Source organism: Centroberyx gerrardi, chromosome 14 (genome assembly GCF_048128805.1).
Source record: "Centroberyx gerrardi isolate f3 chromosome 14, fCenGer3.hap1.cur.20231027, whole genome shotgun sequence".
Lineage (NCBI taxonomy): Eukaryota > Metazoa > Chordata > Actinopteri > Beryciformes > Berycidae > Centroberyx > Centroberyx gerrardi.
The window spans coordinates 22,207,097-22,223,258 of NC_136010.1; the positions used below are offsets into that span (position 1 = coordinate 22,207,097).

General features: G+C 40.4%; 1 long non-coding RNA gene across 1 annotated transcript; it reads right to left on the reverse strand.

Annotated features, from left to right (window-relative positions):
• Positions 1-10,591: 10,591 nt before the first annotated feature.
• LOC144542330 (uncharacterized) lies at positions 10,592-15,510 on the reverse strand. The gene is made up of 4 exons (XR_013507187.1): positions 15,406-15,510; positions 15,209-15,310; positions 13,219-13,252; positions 10,592-10,993 (listed from the first exon to the last, which is right to left on the reverse strand). It is a non-coding gene; the product is annotated as an uncharacterized LOC144542330 (long non-coding RNA).
• Positions 15,511-16,162: the final 652 nt, after the last annotated feature.

Below are 16,162 nucleotides of genomic sequence, written 5' to 3' on the forward strand. Positions count from 1 at the left end.
TGTTCTGAGATAGTTTCTGACTTGATCTAAGTTGATTTTGTTCAAAAGACAACCCATATATGCATGTGCAGTGAAGAGATGTTAAAATGGTTCAGTTCAAAAGGATCAGCATAGTCAAAGACACACACACACATACACACTGACTGACAGTCATGTTGTTCTTTCATCTCATACGTTCTTCATTAAAGCTGTTCTAATGCAAATTGTATAGTGTGGGCTCAATTTTTGCTTCTTTCCCCTAACTGTTACAACTTACCCCAGCTAGTGTTACAGCTTACCCTGGTATTGGGGTAGGTTGTAACAAAGGAACTCCTTGTATTTGACATCAATGGAAAATTAATAGGAAAACACATTAGAAAATGAAATAACAAAAAGTAAAATTTAAATGCATTTTTAAAAATCATTTTAAAAATCCATTTAAAAGTTCAGTAATTTATTCATCATTTAAAGACAGAATTATGAAATGGAATTATTAATTGACACATTTAATGATTTTTTTTTTTTTAATGTTTTTTATTTTATTTTTATTTTACTTTTTGAATTGTATCATTTTAATGTGGATTGAATTAATCACTTAATAAAATGTTTTTTAAACATATCTAGTCATTAATTAATAATAATTATTCACTATAATAATTACGTTGGCACACTAGAGGCTCCACAATATACTGTATGTATGTACATATATATAAATGTGTAAACACACGGTTACTTACCCCAGGTGCTGACTGATGTTGCTTGGTTATAGGAGGTGTGTGTGTGTGTGTGAGAGAGAGAGAGAGAGAGAGAGAGAGAGAGAGAGAGAGAGAGAAGCTTACATGAAACAGAAAGTATGACACTGCAGCACAACAACCAAAGTTCAAAGGGGGAAGGAGGAGAGAGGAGAGGCTAGTGTTACTGCTCTGGCCAAGATGGCGCCATTCTATGGCGACTCGGTGTTGCTCTTCGTGCTTGTTTGTTTTGTCCTATGTTGTATGTTTTCAGAACCCAGTATCGGTCTACTTATCAAGCGGTTCAGAAGATGGACTCCCCAGGCTATAGACATGTTGCAGGACTGTTTTGACTCCACAGAGTGGAGTGTTTTCTGGACTGATGGGCAGGATGATATTAACACCTACACTGACACTGTAACATCCTATATTAACTTCTGTGAGAGTGTTTGCATCCCAACTAAAGCTGTGACCATTTTCAGTAACAACAAGCCCTGGTTTAAAAATGAAGTCAGGTTACTATGTAGGAAGAAAAATTATACTTTTAAATGTGGTGAGAAGGAGCAATATAAACTACTGAAATATGAATTTCAGCGGGCTGTGATAAAAGCAAAGGCTTCCTACAAAGCAAAGCTTGAGAATAAGTTACAGGTAAATTATATCAAGGGTGTGTGGCAAGGCCTGCAGGCAATCACTGAGTATAGAACCAAGCACCATGTTCTGGTCAGTGACCCCTCCCTTCCTGAGAGGCTAAATTAATTTTATTGTAGATTTGATTCCAATGAAATCCACCAGTGCCCCCCTTTTCCTAGTGAGCAGGGCAATCCACCCCCTGCCATTTCAGAACATGAGGTCAGAACCCTGTTCCGCCGACAAAACATCAGGAATACTGTGCTGACCAACTTACCCCAGTCCTCACTTCCATCTTTAATTTGTCACTTCTACTCTCAATTGTGCCTGCTTGTTTTAAGTCAGCTGTGATTGTTCCAGTGCCCAAGAAAAATAACATCACCTGTCTTAATGACTATAGGCCCGTCGCCTTAACCTCAGTCATTATGAAAGTCCTTGAGCGACTGGTTTGTAAACATCTGTCCAGTATCACACTCGACCCCCATCAATTGCCTATAGAGCAAATAGAGGTGTGGATGGTGCAGTGTCCCTATGTATACATTCTATTCTTCAGCACCTGGAATCTAAGTCCACATATGCCCGTGTTCTCTTTATTGATTTTAGTTCTGCATTTAACACCATTGTGCCTGTTAGGTTGTTTGACTCTCTACAGGCACTGGGTGTTAATGCGTTATTGTGTCACTGGATCTTGAACTTTTTATGTAACAGGAAACAAGTAGTGAAAATGGGTAATCATGTCTTGCTGTCTAGGCTTCTGAACACTGGCGCTCCCCAGGGTTGTGTCTTATCTCCTCTACTGTACTCTTTATACACAAACAACTGTAGATCACACTCTGAGTCAGTTTTGTTGTATAAGTTTGCTGATGACACCTCTGTGGTGGGTCTAATCACCAACGATGATGAATTGAAGTAGAGCTGGTGAGGTGGTGTGAGGCTAACAACCTGATACTTAATATCTCAAAAACTAAAGAGCTGGTTGTTGATTTTAGGAAGAAAGTAGGCCACCATCTTCCTCTCTCCATCAATGGTCAAGTTGTAGAGAGGGTCTCCTCCTTCCGGTTCCTTGGGACCACTATCCAAGAATCCCTATCATGGGATCTTAACACCAGTCTCAGTCAGTAAAGCCCACCAGCGACTCTACTTCCTGCGGCAGCTGAAGAAGTTCGGGGTCAGTCAGAAAGCCATGACTCACTTCTATAGATCTGTAATTGAGAGTGTGCTCACTTTTTCCATTCTTGTCTGGTATGGCCACACAACCACTCAGGACAAGACTAAGCTTGAAAAAGTGATAGGCAGAGCATCTAAAATCATTGGTTGTAGTCTTTCCTCGCTTGCATCACTTTATTCCACCAGAATAATCAGGAAGGCTAAAAATATCACCACAGATCCCTCTCATCCGGCATATTACCTCTTTAATCTCCTCCCATCAGGTAGAAGATACAGGAGCATTAAGTGTAGAACATCTCGCTTCAGGGATAGCACCTACCTCAAAGCCATCAGGCATCTGAAGTTGCACTGATTCTCTAAATGCACTTAACCTAGCACTTTAACACGATATGCACTTTACTATGTGCTGGGATAACGTGCTGTTTTCTGGGTATTGTGCCGTAAATGTAAATTCTGTGTGTTGTATATTGCTGTTTACTGTTTTACTGTGTGTATATTGTGTGCTGCTATTGCATTGTTGTTGTAGGAGAGTGAACCAAGACAAATTCCTATCAACTATGTTGACATGGCAATAAATTATTAATACGAGTCGATTGGCATTACATTTACTTCCGCATTACCAAACCTCACAAGATGGAGGTTGTGCACTGTCGCACACACAAACCTTGCACCAGCCACGGTGGCCTCGCGAGGTTTGGTAATGCGGAAGTAAATGTAATGCCGATCGACTAGAAAAACTAGAGAGCACAAAATCATTTACTACTTCAAGATTGGCATAAAATGATGCATCTACTGTAATGCTACCCTGTCCTTAGTGCTTTTTAGGTCATTGTGTTATGACTGGTGCATAGATACATAGATACTGTACATAGATACATACAGTTTTGCTGGTGTTTTTTTTTTCTTTCCTTTTTTTGAAGTGTCCAAACATAGAAACCGACCAATAAAAAACATAAACCAAGCAACAAAGGGTACAAAAACAAGAAACATTAAAAATCAAATACAAATACTCCCATATATACACACACATATATATATATATATATATACATATATACACACACACACACCCCTACATGTACTGCATATATCCACACAAACACAACCAAAAAAACAAAACAAAAAACGCCTTTGAAAATTTCACAATACCACTGGTTTACTGTTGGCGGTTGTTTTTTTTATCCAGTTGCCAAGAATACATTTCCGAGCTATATACAGTGTTTTCTTCAAAAGATTAAGCTGATTCCTGTCTAGTGGTGGCCTATCATCCAAAACTCCTAACACAAACATCCAGGGGTTTTTCTCCAGATTGCAACACAACATACCTTCTAGTTCTGTCTTTACATTATCCCAAAAAATTGCAATATGTGGGCAAGACCAAAATAAGTGACCATGGGTGCCTTTCACATTTTTGCATTTGTTACACATTTCAGAAAACTGTGGGTTCATTTTCTTGCAAATAACCGGAGTTCTATGTACTGAGCTCTATTACATAGAAACAGTCGGCTGGCCTCAAGCATGGCCTTAGTCCAGTTTTCAGCTACAGGGCCCGGGCCTAACATGTCATCTTTTACATACAGAGTATCATAGAACAAGGAGATAAAATGTCGCGAAATATTGGGCCTTAACAACAGCTTATCCACCTCTGTTTTTATTGGACTCCCTACAGGTAACACCATATTTGACTCAATAAAATGTCTAATCTGTAGATACCCAAAGAATTGGTTATTAGGGATTTCAAATTTGTCATGGATTTGAACTCTAATAATGCGTCTTCGTCAAATAAATCGGATATTGCCCTTATCCCTTTATTGTGCCAATCGTGAAAAATGTTTTTCTTTATCCCGGGGGGGAAGGCCTTGTTCCCTATGATTGGGGTCAGGGCGGACGAGTAGTTGTTTCTCCCTAAGTGTTTACAGATATCTCTCCATACATGTAAAGTGTTATTTAAGACAGGATTATGCTTTATTTTTGTCCCCACCTCTTTACTGTCACCTGTCATGACGCTTATCAATGAGTATGGTGAAGCAAACCATTGGTCATTACTGACCCAGTTAGATTCAGAGTCTGCTCTGATCCATTCACGCATTATACGAGCATGACATGCCCAATTATAGAATAATATATTAGGAACTGCCAGGCCTTCTTTTGAGACAGGTCGCTGCAATTTACCAATTTTCAACCTGGGTCTCTTCCTGTGCCAAATAAATTTTGAGAAAGACCAATTTATTTCATTTATTGCCTTTTTGGGTAAGTATAATGGAAGCATTTGGAGGGGATACAGGAGTCTGGGAAGGACATTCATTTTTATCAGATCACTTCTCCCCAACCATGATATTGGTAAATCCATCCATCGTTCTAGGTCTCCCTTGACTGCGTTCACCACTACAGTAAAATTAAGATTATATAGATTTTTCAAGTTGCCAGGTATCTTAACACCTAGATAACTAAAACCACTTTCTGATCATCTGAAGGGAAGATCCCACCAATCCTTTGTATCTCCAAAGTTTCCCATGGGCATAGCTTCTGATTTGTTGAAATTGATCTTATACCCTGAAAATGAACCAAATCGTTTAATTAAATCCACCAGAGTGGGAATATAAAGTTTCATGAAAATCGGGCCAGTAGTTTTTACGTAATCTTACTAACAGACAAACAGGAGACTATTCATAATTATGATATTTATCAATTATTTTAATTCTTTCCATTTAATATACACAGGCCTACAATTCTCTTATCTCCTTGAGACATCAGATTTTAGATGAGAAAGAGGCAAAAGAAAAATAGAAAAATAAGTATAAACGCCCCAGGGCGGCAAAGAAAGATACTCAAAAGAAACAAAGACGGGTCATCACCTTTCACAAACCAGAACAGGACAGACAGCACAAATAAAAAGAAATAAGTGGTCTTTGCCTTGAATACGTTGCCTGTCATACCCCCCCCCAAAAAAAGCATTTTCATTAGTGCAGTTCATATCTCTCCTTGTCAGTTCCACTTCCTAAGTATATCCATAATATTAAACAGAAATAAAACAAAGGAGAGAGAAAAAAAAAAGAAAGAAAAAAAGAAAAAGAGAGGAAGAAAAAAAAAGGAAAGAGAAGGGCCATATAAGACTCGTTGTCCTATTAATGTCCGCGTTTTGGCCCCTTCACCTTGAGCAAAATGAGAGGGGAAACAAGGAAAAGGAGAACGACTTCTATTAACGCAACTGAAATAATGTCCCCATCACTGCTGGCCTAGAGCCTCTTCATGAAAAGTTTTTAGGTTCGGATGTATACGATCAACTTAAATTGTCTCTCCTCTTATTTAGCGATCTCCAGCACTCGTTTTCAAGTTCATATTGGCTGATAAATGCCACTAAAAAGAGTTGAGGCTATACTCACATTAGGCCAGAGTACTAGAAACTTTTGGGCATCCTCAGGTCAGGTGACTCAAATGAATAGCGTGTGTCCCTGTGCATCAGGCTGAGGGGTCGCAGGGAATAGCATGGAGAACCTCATCTTCTTACGTATTAGCTCCTCGCAAATGTCATTGAACTTTCGCCGCTTAGCTCTTATCCCTGCAGCAAGATCCTGTTGAATGGAGATCACCTCACCCTCGAACTTGATTGGTTTTTTCGCCTTCGCTGCTGCGAGGATCCTCTCTCTATCGGGATAGTTGTGGAGTTTGATGTACACCGCTCTGGGTCGGTTTCCCCTCTCCGGCCCCGCTCCATGATGCGCCCGGTCAATTTTTATGGTTCCCTTCAAGCCCAGCAGAGTTGGTAACCATCGCTCGAAGAAACCGACTGGGTCATCACCTTCCACTCCTTCCTTCAAGTTTGCGATCTTGATATTGTCTCTCCTGCTTCTGTTCTCAGCATTGGTCAGGTACTCATTCAGCTCTTTCACAGTTTTCTCCAGTTTAGCGACTCTTTTAGTCAGGTCGTTGATAGTGTCTTCTGTGTTCGAAATGCGTTCTTCAGCTTCTTCAATTCTACCCGTATTTTCTTTCAGACTGTCCGTAATCTTTTCTATTGTCTTTGTAAACTTCAGAAGCTTCTCATCTATCATTTTCGCCAAATCAGCTGTGATCTCTCTTGATAGCGTAGATAGTGGAGTGTCCGCTGCCATGCTTCTATCTTGGCGTTTATCTCGGCGTTCTTCTAGCGCTTTTTTAATTCTTCTTCTTTCGCCTCTGGTATCTGGCCGACCCTTCGTGAATGACCGCTTAGCTGTCACATTCAGATGCCCCAAAATCGAGCTATTTTTTTATTGTAAGGGTATTAAAACGATAATTTTAACAAAGTTAAGACTGGACATGAGGAGCTGGTCGCAAACTTTTCAGCTCGTCATCACGTGACATGCGCTGGTGGTTGAGTTTGAGTGAGAAATTAATTCACGAATTTTGAAAATTGGGGTCACTGAATGCATTTTGTGTCAAAGCAATGAAAAATCATTTACAGTTTGGTCCACACTAGTGCTGTTGCAGTGTGTGAAGAGTTTTGAAAAAGTGAACTCAGTATTGAGAAATGATTGTAACCAATTGTAAAAAACTGTAAAAGAGATAATCACTAGTTTTATATGCGAGTTTCCAAAGCAACATGAAACAACAACAGAGATCCAAAGAGACCAAACAGTCGGTGCCTGACATGCAGGTGCTTCAGTCACAAAAACTGCAAAATGATTTAATGTGGCAAGGGGATCAGTCTCAAAAATCCTGCCATCATATGCCGAGCACAGACAAACTGCATCAGCAAAGAGCAACAGTTGTCACAAGTGGAAGCTCACCGACAGGGATAGATGGACACTTAACAGGTTATCTGCTAAACATCACTAAACTACAGCCTCAAAAATTACAACTGAGCTCAATCAACCTCTGTGACACAGTCTCAACAAATACTGTATGTTGTTTCACAAAGCTGGTATTTATGATGGGGGTGCTGTTTGGAAACCACTTGTATCCAAGGCCAACGCACAAAGATGCATAACAAGGTGTAAGGGGCACAAAACCTGGAATGTAATTGTGGCAGGTAGGACCTGCTCGTTAGGTAATCACTGTCACCTGTGAGCTAATGAGAGAGTATAAATCTGCCTGTTTCTGGCTAGCCACTTGGAAGCTGCATTGTTTGGTGAAGGCTGGTTGTGTGTAATGCAGTTTAAGCAAGCAGCCTGTAGTTTCTGAACTGGTGGTCTGAGCAGAAGCCCAATTTAAGGACTTGCCACTACACTTATGGTATGTTTGCAGCACAGAACTTGAATGGATAGAACAGTCTTTCCCTTTCAAATCAACATTCCTGGATGGTCGGAGCGGCGGCCATTTTTATGTGTACCGTTGGGCTAGCTTCTGTATAAACAGACTTACAGCAAGTTACTATATGCAATCATTGTCTGCTGGTCCACTGGTGTGGGTCGGAGACGGCATCAGTGTTTAGTTTAATTATCACACATTGAATCACTATAACTCATAAAATCACTGTGTAGATTGTTTTGTTGTGCACTGAGTTCTGAGAGCCCCTTTTACTCTGATGGGTCTGGGCCTTCTGCCCCTCTTCCCCTAATGATTGGTGATTTTTAATAAAATAAACAAGTCTGGTTTTAAAGAAAATAAACCAAATTGCATATTTTTCTACTGGAACTCACGTCTCTGGTTCATTCACTTGAACAACTTGTGTGTGTCTCAATAGTTGATTGTAATATTTTCTGCTATACAGTTTTGTGATTAAGGTACGCATACGGTCGCAGAATGAGCACCAGGCTGAACCTTTATGGACATTTATGAAGTGCAGAGTTCAAAGTAGATTTCCACCTCTTTCAGCCCTTTAAAAAAAAAACAAAAAAAACCTGAAGCTGTTCTGAAGAAACGGTGGCTCTGCTCCTTATCAGATACTTGATATTCATAAGATGTTAGGTGTTTCTATTATTCTGTCCACCCTCTGTACCTTCTATTTAAAACTAGTCTGAGGTCACCTTGTTTCAAGTCATCACATCCTGTTCAGCTGCTGTATGAGTTGAAGAGTCAAATTACTGAGAAACAAAGAGTTGAGATCAAAATGATCTGAATTCATCCACACTATTTCACAGAAGAGGACCAGTGCTGTAATAAACACCACAAGACAAAGAGTAAAGACGTGCGCAGGGCTGCGCTGCACAGGCTTTTCTTGTGTTACTGGATTTTACCATAAAATGTTGTCGAAAGTAAAAGCTTTCAAATGTTTTATATCTGGTAGGCTCTACTTTCTGGTTTGCTTGCCAACGTTCATCTGTCCTCTGCCAAACTTCTCTCTGTTACAAACAAGATAAACAGAGGAGAGAAGTGAGCAAATGTGAAAGTGAAGAGAAAAAAGTGAAAGTAGGATCGACCATGTTTTGTATAGAGATGATTCCACTGGACTACACGTTTCGTGCTGACCTCCTGATCTCCCCTCCTTTAAACAAAAAGCAAACGTAAAAACTTTGGGTACATTTTAGGCCTTACAGTCTTTTACTTAGATGAAGAAAATGAATTCCTGGCTTCATACTGACCAGCTGAAAGTGAAAAACCTTTTGATTCAACTGAATGTGTCCTCATGAAGTGTTACTGTATGTTTTTTGTATTATTTAGATTTAAATGTGTGAATCTTGTTTCGTAGAGATAAAACAAACAAAGGGGATGATAAGACAAACTATATGTATATCACTTTTCTTATCAATGTTACAAAGTGTTGAAAAATAAAAGGACCAAAACAAAGAAATCAGCAAACAACAATAATAAAGAGAAGAGATGCACTGCTGGCTCCACAAAGAGAAACAAAGAGTTCAGATGAAACTAGGAGCCAAATGGAAACCTGAACACTTGGCTTATGCTCTGAATTCATCCACATTATTTCACAAAACAGAACCAGTGCAATACAGTGTGCAGGGATACAGAATGAACACATTAGGCACATACAATCACAATAGGCCAATCGTGCCTTGTGTTTGGGTTGGTGCTGTTGAATCACACAATACAGATGTTGATGGTGACGTTGTCTGCAGGTAGTTTAATGAAGTACTGAGCAGGTATTTGTGTTGTAATTGTTTTCAAACAGCTTTAACAGCATGCAGAGTGAAGTACTGATCAGAGAGACTCCTTTAGGGGGCGACATCAGCACACAGAGACATTGAGGCCTATGTCATGACTGGTGTGTGTGTGTGTGTGTGTGTGTGTGTGCTTGTACTTCCATCCTTGTGAGAAACAGTTTTAGACCTTTGGAGTGAGGACATGTTTGTGTAGTGACGTCAATTTGTCCGATCCTCACTTCTTCAAGGGTTTAGTTTAGGGTCTGGTCTTGGGTTTAGGGTTACAATTAGGATTAGGGGCCGGTCTCATGAAGTCAGATTAGTGGGTTAGCGAGTTAACTTTGGGCTTAACCCTGGTTTGTCAGTCTCACAAAGCCTCAGTGTCCAAGTTTATGTTCTTCCCTGTCCAGGTCTGTTCTCCACTCCTCTCCTGGCTGGTCTTCCAGAGAAGGTGCGCTCCTTCCTTGCCCGCCAGGTGCCCTTCCCCTCGCGCCTGGGAGACCCCGCCGAGTTCGCCCACCTGGTGACATCACTGGCCGAGAACCCCATGATCAACGGAGAGGTCATCAGACTGGACGGAGCCATCCGCATGCAGCCCTGAGACTTATAACGTGTGTGTGTGTGGCCCCATGAAAAATTGAGTTGATGCAGACCACAGGTGATTATCATTTACTGCCTCTAATTAAGAGAAAACGATGAAAACTGTGTGTCTGTGTGTGACTGCCCATATATTTATGGTATTGATGGTATTGATCCATTGGTATGGATCATGAACACCACTATGACAGCTTTGTGTGAGTGTGTGTGTGTGTGTGTGTGTGTGTGTGAGTGAGAGAGAGAGTGTGTGTATGAGAGACTGTTAGAAAGTGCGTTACTCAAAGCATTGCAGTACTTTATGCACTCCAAGTTGGTTGTTTTGTAAACTAATCCAGATGATAATAAACCTCAGATGAGTTTGATTATCTACTCAACTGTTATTTCTTCATGCCAAGAGTTTTTTTTTGAGCTTAAGGATCAAAATGTGTTGTGTGGTGATGTCAGTAAAACACAGAAGAATCATTGTTAATCACTGCCGAAATTTATTGTCCAGTGTAGACATACAAATACTGCACAACATTGGAAAATTGGAACCAAGGTTTTATGGTTGAGATAGAAAGAAAGCTCAGACAAGATAAGGGAATGTATTTGGCACAAAACCAGGCAGTTTCTACCACAACTTGAACTCAAACCCAGTGCCGAGGAAAGAAACGCCCATTTTCCGACCAATGGAGAAGCCTGTGCCCAGTACCTTCGCCTCTACACCTGTCGCATCAACACCAACGCCTGTGTCTGCTGACAGACCCACTTTAGTCTTCAGTGGACCAGCAGTGGTTGAAACACTGCCCAGCTCTGCTTTGGCAAACGCACTGGAGGCTCCAATTTCCATGCTTGCACTGGGCCCTTTGATCTCAGTTTCAAAGGCATGGTCTGCAAAGAGAAAGACATTATATTTCAGCTCAAAGATGACTAGAAGGAAGTATCCATGTTGTCTCCTTTCTTGTTGTTTTAACTGTCTCATTTCAACCAAACAGCCTGTAGTCCAGTAGAAATGAATGACAAAATTGAATGACAAAAACATCTTGCAGGGTTAAAGAAATGTATGATTTTCTGATAAACTTTCAAATGCCATGTTTCCTTTGTCCCTGTCCCACTGGAACCCATGTGAAGGAGAAGCAGTGTTATACAGTAACTGCAGGTCAGGTCAAAGGGCAAAGACTCCTCCCTCGTATGTTTCTTTGATATTTGTTTGTTTTGTTTTTATTCCTAAAACCCATCGTCAGAAAAGTTTCTACAGTGCGCTTTAGAAAGCATTACAATGATTCACCAAATCACCACTTTGGCCAGGTTTTCCCTTGTTTCTCAAAGGTCTCCACCTTCATTTGTAATAGACTTTCCCAAACAGCAGCATGCAAGATAGCACCAAACCAATCTGTGAGAGAAGGAAGAGCATGAGCTAAAAACCTAAACCTCAGCTTTCTTTGACCGTGTTAAAAGAATGACTGTTTCTAACATGAAGTGTATTTTACATAATTCCCATTTTAAAGTGCCTGCGGTCCCTCATTGATTCAGTGGACTAACATCTGAACCCAATGGGTGATTATCCATGAACTGTGAATGCACAGGTTTGAGGCTGCTTGACACTACTTTGTCACATGTATTCTTACTTTGTATCCTGTCCATCACTGTGCTTTCTTAAGAGATCAAGGTTGAAAAATGTTGCCTGCCCACTTTTGTTCAACTTGATTATAAATGTATGCCTCAGAAATGTACTAAGGAAAAACATCCTGTTATAGTAAACTGATAAATCCCTTGTTGCATTTGTAATGTAATAAATAAACCAAGCATCTAAACAACTGTTCCCTCCTCTCCATTATGTGTCCTCACACTTGTTTCTGTCTTTGAGTGAGACTTTAATAATTGCACAAATTTAGGTTCAACTTGGATGAAGAACATGATGTGAATTCTGTTTTTGGGTGGCTTTCACAACAGCTGTACATTAAAGCTCTGGTGCAATGAGAATTGCATTTCTCATGTCATGGTTTAACAAAAGACCTGTTAATGTAAAGTCACCCAAATTATTATAACTGTCAGCATTGTGGAAATTTGATGAACGGCCTTTGAAAAACTCCCTCTGGTTGTCAACAGAATCAAACAGATTAAGAATTTCAATCTACTTCCTGGTGTGAATGATGTCATCAATAACCAGGTTTCAATGAATGCTCTGATTAGTCGACAGTATGCATAGTTAATCAGGTGTTCCATAGTCTGTCAGATGATAGTCAGCCAGCTGCTTGCCAAACCAGCCAAAATCTCTGTGCCTCCATTGTTGCTGGATGCTGAAGTCCCAACACTGATATTTGTTCCCAAAGACAGAAATATTGACCTGCAGTGGAAGGTTCAGCTCTCACTCAGTCCTACAAGCTTTGCACCATCTACCTTGGTTCCAGACTCCTGAATCGCGTCCCGCCCACCCTTCAGATTTTGTCGAGTGTCTGGTGTTGCTCTAGTCAACGGCTTGTTCTCGCTCGGAGAAACAATCAAGCCAATCAGCGCCTTTGTGGGCGGGACTAAAGTTTGAATCATTTGTGCAATGGATTTTCATTGGCGTTTCGGCAGAATAATATTTGTTGAAATCACCCCCTCAACCAACATGTTGTCTTTGCAAAGATGATATATTTGTCAAAAATGTTGGTGAATACGCCCAGCATCAGTGTAACTGAAAATAACATCAGAGCATCCGGATACGTCAGTCACTAGTGATTGGTTCGGGGAAAATCAAACCCCCCACACACAGAAAACAGCTAACTAGGAGGCAATCTCACACTGAATAATGGAGTGGTAACGAAATGGCCATTCAGTCTGAATATCAGGCTACCATCTAACCATCAAAAACTGAAAAAAATGATGCTGAAAAAAAATCGATGCTCATTGTGTTAGAAATCAACATCAAACTTTTCCTGACTGCATTGAAATCATTGCACTGGATCTGTAAACTATCTGGATGTAACGTTCATGACAGTTTCTGGTTGCTTCTAAATGTTGTGTTCACAGTCACTTTACTTCTAGCTGTGTTTTATTTTTCATGTTGGGAAAGTACTCCAACTGCAGCAGTCCATAAGTATCTAAAGTAGTATCTAGTAGTGTTTGCCTACCTCTGTTTGCCATCTTGAAGAAAAATCCTGTACTCTGAAAAGAAAAGAGTAAAGGATAATGAAACATCAGATTAGAGACGACATGCAGGAACTTAGACTAATGCTCTGAGGACTGGTTTGAGTGAAGTGCATCAAAATGTAGTTAAGGTGTTCTCTGTTGCGATAAAGTCATTGATTTTATCAATACATAGACTTTTGTGTTCAGACAATGAAGGTTGGGGAAGATCCAACTTCAGCACGACATGGTTGGCATGTCAAGCTAAAGACAGGTTAAAAAATGTACTGAGTCTTTTCTTCAAATGCATTGTACATGGCATCAGATATGAATGAGCTATGTATGAAGTTTTGAAAACCTCATCTAAAAGTCAGATTTCTAACATTTACAAATGAGGAAAATGAGACCCAGATTTCTTCATGCTGTGTCCTGGATTGAACTGTTCAAGAAGTAATTTTTCCCCTTTGTAAATAATTATATTAAGTGGGGAAAACATTAGTGACAGCAGATCCACAGCACAGCTAATGTTAAAGACCGACTGTTCCTGAACCTCTATGGAGGTTTGCATCTTCAAAAGCCAAAGTGAGATATCACTTTAATCAAACAAGACTAGGTAGACCTAGTGCAAGCCGGGCCTCCTCTTGGCTTTCACACCCTAGTATAATACGTGTTCTGCCCGTGACCTGCTCTATCATTTTCAGTCACATTGACCCCTGGAGACATTTTGAGTTGAATACAATGTTGGAAAGAGGGGCATTTATGCCCTTATGTCTTGACTGTTACCAAACTATGTTTTTGAGAGAAAGGGCCTCAAAATTTGCAGTCTATTTTGAGACATTTATTCAAATATATGAGAGATATCATTCATACATAACATAACATACTAACATTAAATTTCCAGTCTTGAGTGCCCATACACACACAGACATGTACACACACATTTTGAACTTCAACCACAGTTAAGCCTCACTTGTGTATATGCACTTGAGCAAACTTATGTGCACACGTTATGTATGCATGCACACTCCACGTGCACGTACACATCCACGTGCACACGGATGCGAGGAAGAGTCACCGGTGTCACTCTCAACAGGTCGCACATTCACCGGCACCGGAGTTAGAAAGTAGACTATAGCCTGAAATGAAGTCAGTCCACTGAGACTCAGTCGCGGCGAGATGGAGTTTTATATTTGAGATATTCCTGACGGGAATTAATTTCCATGTTGTTTAATAGTAATAATTTCAGTCTGTAATAGTCTATCACTGATTTCAATTCAACTTCTCTCGATTCGGTTTCTCCATCTCTTCTCGCTCTCTCAGGTTGCGATGCCTGACAACTAGGCTACGTTTTCCGCGGAAGAAACATTATCTTTGATTGGACAATAAAGTGAACGATGACACACCTGCGGGTTGCATCACGCATAAGGAGAAACGTAACCGATTTTCTTCTCTCAAATCGCAAACAAGCTCACACTACAAGTTTAGAAAATGACGGTGCATCACACACTACAAGATATTATTAAGATTATCTTGCCCGACGGAGCTGCTGTATGCAACAACTCACGTGACCATGGAGAGGCAGGAGGCAGATGTTTACAAACATGGAGGCGGAACAGCTGCTCTGGTGTGTTCAGTAGTTTGCCAAAGAAAAGCGAAAGGCCAGACGAGTTTGGATGAGGAAATGGTTGGAGAGATGTGGGCAAAGCGGGCTGTCCGTTCCTCGGCGAGAACCGGAGGTGAAAACTGGCAGTTTTAATATCTGTTTGTTATAACGTTGGTACACTATCGCTAGCCAAGTGCTAAAAGGTTTACCGTTGCTAGGCAATACCGGCAGCTGTCCCGGTCTGGACGTTAAAGTTGTATTGTCCAATGCTGAAAGACATACTGAAGTGACGTCGCCGTCCAGATTTTTACTCGCAAATATCAAACTGGTTAGAAATTGCATCTTCGAACAGGTCGGGGGCGTTAAGATTTGATTTAAACAACTCACATTACCAAATATTCTGTGCCGAACTTCGGTTCCGACCAAGACTCAGATCCAGATTTCTCCTCCGATTGTCGGGAGGGGCGAATCGGGGATAAATCGGCGGAAAACTCCTGTAATGTGAGCCTGGCATTAGCAATTACAGTATATACCATATAGCATTATTGTAGTATACAGTATATGTGTATAAACACACATGGTCACTTACCTCGGGCGTTGAGTGATGTTTGGTTTATAGGAGGTGCGTTATGCAGTGTGCACTCAGCTCAACTGTTAACTCAAAGTCATACAGTGGAATATATATATGCTGAACTGAAACTGAAATGACTGCACACACAGGATGTGTGTGTGTGTGTGTGTGAGAGAGAGAGAGAGAGAGAGAGAGAGAGAGAGAGAAGAACAATTTACAAGAAACAGAAAGTATGACACTAGCTGCAGCACAATAACCAAAGTTCATGGCCTCATATTTTCTCCTGTTTGTTTCATTTCAACAGGCAGGCCATTGACATAGGGGGATGGACAAAATAATGGAAACAACACATGAAAAGGACTTAAAATGTGAAGCAATCAAATCACAATTACAAAGGCAGCTACACAGGCAAGTCACATACAGTAAAGCACACTGAAGCCTTTACTGCAGCTGGTTCCTGTAGCATCAACTGGAGTACATTCTATAAAGAGGTGCCATTCTATTTTGTAATGGAAAGTTTGTAAAAATAATATATAATCTATACATTTGTTATACTAAAGGAATAGTTCACCCAAAAATAAAAATTCGGTCATTATCTACTCATTCCAGTCCCTCCAGGATTTCGCAGAGTTTTTTTGTGATTATTGCGGCCAAAAATGCTTGATTTTGCTGCGGCTTTTCTCAAAAATTGCGCTACAATTTGCGAGGTTTTATGTGCTCTTTTTGCGGTAAAATTGCGGGAATTGGGAAAAATTGCAAGCAAAGGAAAAATTGT